Source organism: Octodon degus, unplaced genomic scaffold (genome assembly GCF_000260255.1).
Source record: "Octodon degus isolate 3935 unplaced genomic scaffold, OctDeg1.0 scaffold00345, whole genome shotgun sequence".
NCBI classification, from domain to species: Eukaryota; Metazoa; Chordata; class Mammalia; order Rodentia; family Octodontidae; genus Octodon; species Octodon degus.
This window is the reverse complement of record NW_004524921.1, coordinates 596834-604880: the sequence shown is the minus strand read 5'-3', so window position 1 is coordinate 604880 and position 8047 is coordinate 596834. Positions and strand designations below refer to the sequence as shown.

General features: G+C 40.7%; 1 protein-coding gene and 1 pseudogene across 2 annotated transcripts in view; one reads left to right on the top strand and one right to left on the bottom strand.

Moving 5' to 3' along the window:
* Positions 1-8047, bottom strand: part of Slc16a2 (solute carrier family 16 member 2) — a 172644-nt gene that overhangs the window by 64079 nt on the left and 100518 nt on the right. The gene's annotated exons all lie outside the window — the stretch shown is intronic.
* LOC105741220 lies at positions 4177-6131 on the top strand (annotated as a pseudogene).

Here is an 8047-nt window from a genome sequence, read left to right as displayed (position 1 = left end):
ATGTGAAATAGGAGAGATTGAGACAGAATCCATTCAGTTTGCCCCCTGCCCATAATGTTTTAGCAATAGAGGGACACTTGGTCTGGATCACCCCCTCTGACCCTGCCTGAATTGCCCCATCCTTCACTCCTCGCCCTGCCTTGTTAAAACTTCACAAATGTGAAAGAGATAAGGAAAGACTTATGATTAATTGAAGGAAGTAGAGTTGAACCATACACCCATATGCAGCCATAAATCTTGATGCTCAGGCCATAACCTTGCTTCAGTGACCATCCACCAAATCTCACACTGGTGGGCACAGCATTCCATTGCAGTTGTCCTGACAACCAGGGAAACTATATAAAGCAAAGGGAAACAGAAATGTGCCATGCATGTTCCCAATTTTGTAAGGGTGGGAGCGTGTAGTGGATGCTGGCAATTAATAAACAAAGACTCTGTTATTCCTACATTACAGTCTCTCATGGACAATAATCTGGCTGCTACAACATGACTGTAATCCCAAATTCCCACTTAGTTTGCTTTGTATTGCAGGATATAAAACTAACCCCCACCTATGGAATGCAAGCTGACACCCAAGACAAAGTCTGCCATAATTCACTGGTTTCTTGATTAGCCACTTCAGCCTGTTTTCCCTTGGTTCCCTTTTACACTTTTGCTTGTACTTTTTTGTTTAAAGATTTATCTTTTCCCACCACCTCTTTTGTCTTCATTTCTACTTTAAAAAAATCTTTATTTATTTGGTGCAGGGTCTCACTACACAGCTAGGATTCATAGTGATCCTCCTGTCTCAGCCTCCCCAGTGCTTGGATTACAGGTATGTACCACCATGCCTGGTTTCAGTAGCTAGCATGGTGTATCCAGTGTTCCCCAGGGGTGGCACAGGATGCGGTACTAGGGATTGAATCCAGTTCCTTGAGCTTGCAGGACAGGCATTTAGACCAATAAGCTATCTCCCCATCCCCTTCATTTCCACTTTTGCAGGAGCAGGTTTAGCCTCACCAATCTCTTGGACTCCTCTTTCACCACCCTTTGGCCTAGCTGACCATCCTTTTAGGCACCTTGGAACACAAGGGGCACATACAGAAGCTGCGGGCTGAGGAACACAGGAGCCTTAAGGAGGTATGCTGCTAGGCCACTGCCACTTCTCTGATTTCTTTGTTTTTTATGTATTTAGTACAGGACGTACAGGGTCTCACTGCACAGATTGGGTTCATAGTGATCTTCCTGTTTTCAGCCTCCCAAGCACTGGGATTACAAGGATGTGCCACCACACTCTATCTCAATCCCTGTCTCAGGGCGCCCCTTAGGTGCCAGCACAGCACACCGGGATATCGAATCCCAGTTCCTGCATCTGGCTAAGCAGGCACTCTTATCTGCGGAGCTATCTGGCCGGCTCTGATTTCTTGATAATAGCCCTTGTTTCTGGAATAAAAGGGAATCTCAGTGTTGTTTTAATTTGCATCTTGCAAATGACCAGTGATGTTGAACATTTTTTACATGTTTATGTGCCATTTATATTTCTTCATTTGAGAAGTGTCTATTCATTTCAGAAGCCATTGTTGGATTGGATCTGTAATTTGGGAGTTGTCTGAATTTTGGATTCTTTATATATTCTAGATATTAGTTCCTTGTGTGAGGAACAGTTAGCAAAATATTTTTCCACTCAGTGGATTGTGTGTTCACTCTGTTGGTGATTTATTTTGCTGTGAAAAAGCTTTTTAATAAGATGGGATCCAAGTTCTTGATTCCTTGTAATATATATTTTTGTGATCTAGGTTTTGCTCACAAAGATTTTGCCTACACTTATATCTTCAAGAGTTCTACCTATTCTCTCTTCAGGCAGATTTACTGTTTCTGTTTTATTTTATTTTTTATTTTTTTTAGTGTTTCTGTTTTAATATTTAAATCTTTGACTCAATTTGATTTGAATTTATTGCATGATGATAGACATGGATCTAATTTTAGTTTTTAGCATGTGGAAAGCTTTTCTCAGCAGCACCATTTATTAAAGAGGTCATCTTTCTTCCAGGGAACATGTTTGGCCCCTTTGTCCAAGATAAAGTGGTTGAACATGTTAGGAATTGTTTCTTCATCTTCCGTTCTGTTCCACTGATGCTCTGGTCTTTTTTTCTCTTTTTTTGCCAGTACCATGCTGCTTTTATCACACTAGCTGTGTACTACAGTATAAAGTAAGGAATTGGGATATCTACCGCTTTGCTTTTGTTGGCCAAAACCATTATTATTACTATTTTTTTTGCTATTCTAGCTCTCTTCTGTTTCAAAACAAATTTTAGCATTCTTTTTTCTAATTGTGTGATATATGCTATTGGTATTTTGATTAGGATTGCATCAAATCTGTATAACAAGTTTGAGAATATGGCCATTATCACTGTGTATAGAAATCTTTTTCTTCCTTTGTTACATTGTTTCCTATATGTTTCAGTGTCATTTATATTGGAGAACAATCCATGCATAGTTGAAAAGAATGTGTATTCTGATGTTGTGGGGTGGAATACTTTGTAGGTATGTATCAAGGCCATCTGTTCACAGCTTTGACTCAGTTCAGTATTTCTTTGTTGCCTTTTTTGCTGGTTGATCTATTGTGACAGTAGGTTATGAGGGCCCCCATTTCAATTGTGTTAATGCTTATTTGGTCTTCCATTTCTGGTCTTTTATTTCTTTTTTATATACAGATATGTGCTCTGGTAATTGGTGCATATGTTTATATTTGTTATCTCTTCTTCTTGGAATTTTCCTTTAACAAGTATGTAATAACACTTTTGTCTCTTTTGATCATTCTTTATTTGAAGGTCACTTTATCTACAATTAGAATAGCTACTAACTTTTTTTCTGGGTTCCTGACACATGAAGTATTGTTTTCCATCCTTTGACTTTCAATCTATGAATTTCTTTGAGTTAAATGTGCTTTGTATGCAGCATATTGTTGGATCTTGTTTCTTGATCCATTCTGCTCAGCTGCTTCTTTCAAGTGGTGAATTGAGACCATTTGCATTGATGGTTATAACTGATATTCATTGGCTAATCCTTCTTATATTATTTTTCTTTTCTTGGTACCCTGTGCTTCCCCTCTATTTATTTGTTTCCTCTGCCTGGTGGTTTGTTTCCACTGTTGGTCTTGGAATTACGATCTTTGTTATCTCTTTATAAAATATACTTCACACTGCTTTCACTGCCACTGCACCCATCCCTGCCGTGTTCCACTGCAGAGATCCACTTTCCCACACTCGGTGAATGAATGAAGCAGAGTTTCAATGTGCCGGCCTTCCCCAGCAGGTTGTGGATGCTGCTGAAGGAAGCCCACATCAACAAGTTCATCACCTGGAACCAGAATGGTCAGAGTGTTTTGGTCTTGGATGAACAAAGATTTGCAAAAGAAATTCTTCGCGACACACTGAAGATGAGTGTGCACCTTTGGTTCACAGCCAAGATCACACAGAGTTAACTGGGGAGGCACTGAGTCCTCCAGTCTGACCATGGAGGACCCTGTGATCGTGATGGACTCCATTCTCAATGACATTAGCCTGCTGGGAATGATTGAGCTCTTGGACTACCTTGACAGCACTGACTGTAGCTTGGAGGCCTTCCAACCTGTGTTGTCAGGAAGACAGTTCAGTATCGACCCAGACCTTCTGATTCAGTCTGAGAATAAAGAACTGGAAGCTACAAAGAAAAATGGTAGTCAATTAGTTTCTGAAGAAGAAAGAAAATCAAAGTCCAGGCCAAGCAAGTAGCTCATCCAGTACACATCCTTTCCCCTGCTTGCTTTTCTTGATGGGAATTCTCTGTCTGCCGTGGAGCAAGGGAGCATGATCAAACCAGCCAAAGCTGTGTCCTCCACAGCACATAGAGGCAGATGAGCTCCTGGAGAGCAGCCTGGATCCAGAGCCATCCCAAAGCCAGCTTGTGTGCTTGAAGCCATTGACTGAGGCAGAAGCCAGCGAGGCCACCCTGTTCTACTTGTGTGAACTGGCTCTTACATCCCTGGATAGTGAGATGCTACTCTTAGCTACACACCCAGAATGAGGAATGATGTGTATATATTCATCAGCATGATAAGCTATTCAGTGCAGGCTGGACCAACATGGCCACTTCCGGTCTCCTTCCGCGGCTGGTGCTGGCCTGAGTGAGGCTGCTGTCCCGCTACCCTGCTTGTGGTCCTCGGCCATCCCATGTGCAGCCAAGCTGGCCCGCTGCAGCCTTGCTCTCGCTGCCCCGGCGCATCATGGAGAAGAGCTCGAGCTGTGAGAGAACGAACCTCGGCGCCCCGGCCCGCGGTGTTGCAGCCACCCAACGTGGACTCCCTGTCCAGATAAGGAAACCAAAGAGTAGAGAGAATAGTTTGACATTTGAATCCTGGTCTGTTCAACTTCAAATTAATGTGTTAAAGAGCCATTGGCATTTGAGGATCATCAGGAGTAAAGATAAAACATCTCAAAAATCAGTTGTCTCCACTTCGCATTCAGAGAATTAAGTGCATACAAAATCAGCTTCTGTTATATCCTCAGATTCCATTTTAACTTCCGCAGACAAGTTATTTCCTGATTTGAGGGTCCTGAGGGAGCCTAACAAACTACCAGAAATGGAAGAACCACCCTTGCTTCCAGGAGAAAATATTAAAGACATGACCAAAGATGTGACTTACATATGTCCATTCACTGGTGCTGTACAAGCAACACTGTCACGGATTACAGGCTGTACTTCGAAAGCATGGAGCGGAACCTCCCATTTGTTTTAGATGCTTCTTTTGGTGTGATAAGTAGAGTAGAAAAAATTGGTGGTGCTTCTAGTCGAGGTGAAAATTCTTAAAGCTTAGAAACCATGTGTAAGGATATTAGGAATTTACTATTTGCTCATAAAACTGAGGGGCGAACAAGAAGATCCATATTTGAGAATCTGATGAAATATTCATTTCCTGTCTCTAATAACCTGCCTTTCTTTGCTTTTGAATACAAAGAAATATTTCCAGAAAATGGGTGGAAGCTGTATGACCCTTTTAGAGTACAGAAGGCAGGAAATTCCAGATGAAAGCTGGAGGATAACAAAGATAAATGAACGATATGAACTTTGTGATACATATCCTGTGCTCTTGGTTGTGCAAGCAAATATTCCTGATGAAGAGTTAAAGAGAGTGGTGTCCTTCAGTTCAAGGGGCCGCATCCCAGTGTTGTTGTGGATTCATCCTGAAAGTCAAGTCACCCTCACTCAGTGCAGCCAGGCCATGGTAGGGGTGAGTGGAAAGCACAGTAAAGAAGATGAAAAATACTTCAAGCCATCATGGATTCCAATGCTCAATCTCATAAAATCTTTATATTTGATGCCCAACCAAGTGTCAGTGCTGTTGCCAATGAGGCAAAAGATGGAGGTTATGAAAGTGAAGATGCTTATCAGAATGCAGAGCTTGTTTTCCTGGATATCCACAATATTCATTTTATGAGAGAGTCATTATGAAAGCTTAAGATCGTGTACCCGAATATTGAGGAAACTCATTGGCTTCTAACTTGGAGTCTACACACCGGCTAGAATAAGCTATTAAGCTTATTCTTTCAGGGGCTTTCTGGATTGCTGACAAGGTAGAGTTGGGGAAGACTTCCGTGGTGGTGCACTGCAGTGACAGTTGGGATCGCACAGCACAGCTGACTGCCCTTGCCATGCTCATGTTAGATGGCTATTACCAAACCGTCTGAGAGTTTGAAGTCCTTGTGGAGAAACAATGGCTCAGCTTTGGACATCGATTTCAACTAAAAGTTGGCCATGGAGATAAGAACCATGCAGATCCAGACAGATCACCTGTTTTCCTTCAGTTTAACGGCTGCGTCTGGCAAATGACAAGAGAGTTGCCTTTCACATGTGAATTTAATGAGTATTTTCTCATCACCATTTTGGACCACCTGTACAGCTGTCTGTTTGGAACATTCCTCTGTAACAGTGAACTGCAGAGAGGAAAGGAGGAGCCCATTCACAGCAGATACAAAGAACTTCTGGCTAATTGAGCAGAGCTTCAGAAAAAAGTAGAGGAACTATAGAAAGAAATTTCCAACCACTCCAGCTCCTCCTTGGAGCAAGCCCATTCTCCTGTGCAGTGTGTGGCTCCTGTCTAGACAATGGTGTAAAGGTACAGACTGGGGGCATCACTGCTGGGACCTCATCATGACAACAGCCATATCACTAGAAACACTTCTGTGTCTCAATTCATCTATGAGAAAGTCCAGATGCTTTCTTTGTTTTGTCTAAGATGAGTTTAGAGCTATAGCACTATGGGTGGTTGCATTTGTAATTACACAATTATGACATGAATCTTATGTCACCCAAAGGATATTATAATGTTTCTGTTCTGTATCCACAGTGAAAACAAGTTTCTAATTTAAAGGCAAAACTTTAGGATCTGGCAAGGGCAACGTACAAATTAGTTTAGAAACATAGCTCTGGGTGGAAGAATGCTCACTGCACAGAGGAATAACAGTTTTCAAACCAAATCAACATTAAAATTCTGTGGTATCCCTTATACTGCCTTTATGTATGATTGACTAAAATCATGACACGCCTTTTTCTTTGTTGTAACTGATGGATCCACTTTTCAGCCTCCATGCTTAAGAGTACAAGGCAGATCTGAGGATGTTAGGGTAGAGTGAAAGCCTAGTGCTTCCAACAGCTGTTCCAAAACAATGCCCTACAGAGCTGCTGTGGGAGGATGAAGGGGACAAAGCAGCAGCCATTGTCAATGGAAAGAATTCCATGTGCTTCAGTTTGTCCAGGTACAAGAAACATCATGAATGTGTTTTAGAAACTCAACTTTATTTTACTTAAATGCTAATTGGTAAGTTGTAAGGCAACATGGACTTCATTCTTAAGTCAGTATGAATAGCTTATGGTCTCAGGACATATGAGAACTTGTACTGTAACGTTATATAACTCAGTGGTGTCCCAAATTTTCTGATCAGGGAGATTGTGGGCCCAAGGAGGGAAGTGATTGATGATGTAGAGTGTGCCTAAGGAGAGTCATATGGAGAGAAAACATTCTCACAGGCTTTCACAGAGGGCACATTGGCCAAGCAATGGCCGTGACTCATCCACGTGGCTGACACTGATAAAGGATCTACAATCTGAGTTACAAGATCTCAGGAAAAATCCTGAGGGGATTTCACTGACCCTATCAGATCCAAAAGCTACAACTCTTGTTGCATAGGTCTTGCTTTATCTTGGTCTTAACCATCCAGCAGAAAAGTATAAAAACGACGTATAAGAAGTAAAGCCATGCTGTGATGTTGAGCTGTAGGGGACTCAGGTCAACAATTTCTGACATTGCCAGTGAAGCGGAAGACCCAATACTATTATGGGCTATTGGACTCTTTTAGAATATTTTGCTGAGTTTACACACCTATAATATTCAAATAACGGAACTTAGAAAAAAAGGATATATAAATAAATGTCCATTTTGTATCTGTGTATTCAAAATGGTTAGGATAGATATATAGTTATGTTCTCTTAATGAATAGAGAGATTTGTTCTAGTAGCATTTGTAAATAGGATATCATGTCTGCATCTTGTACAGAAAATAACCACTAGGAAGAGTGTATGCAATGTGTTAATTATTGAAACTGTCCTACCAATTTGATTTGAAACTGTCTCATTGCTATTTGTCTCTCAATACAATTATGGAAAAAAATAAAATAAAATAACTTATGGTGATAAGTATTGTGCTCAAAATTTATCTGAATTAGTTATTAGTGCTTTCCTGGCAAATTCTATCATCCTGTCAAATGATTAAGTCTACCAAAGAATATATTGCATGTAAAGATGAATATAATCTCAGTGCCAGTAAAAGAAATCTTGCTTCACTGTTCAGATGCCTGAGTTTGGTGCTGGTATAAATATTTGACTCTCGGATGTCTACTTTATATGAGTCATACGTAATGTACTGTAACAAAGGAGCTTCTTATCCCTTGGTCTTTTATTTTTTTTCCTTTAATTAAAAGAAATTTCAACTAAAAAAACATGATGAACTATTTTAAAGTATCATTTGGTACTT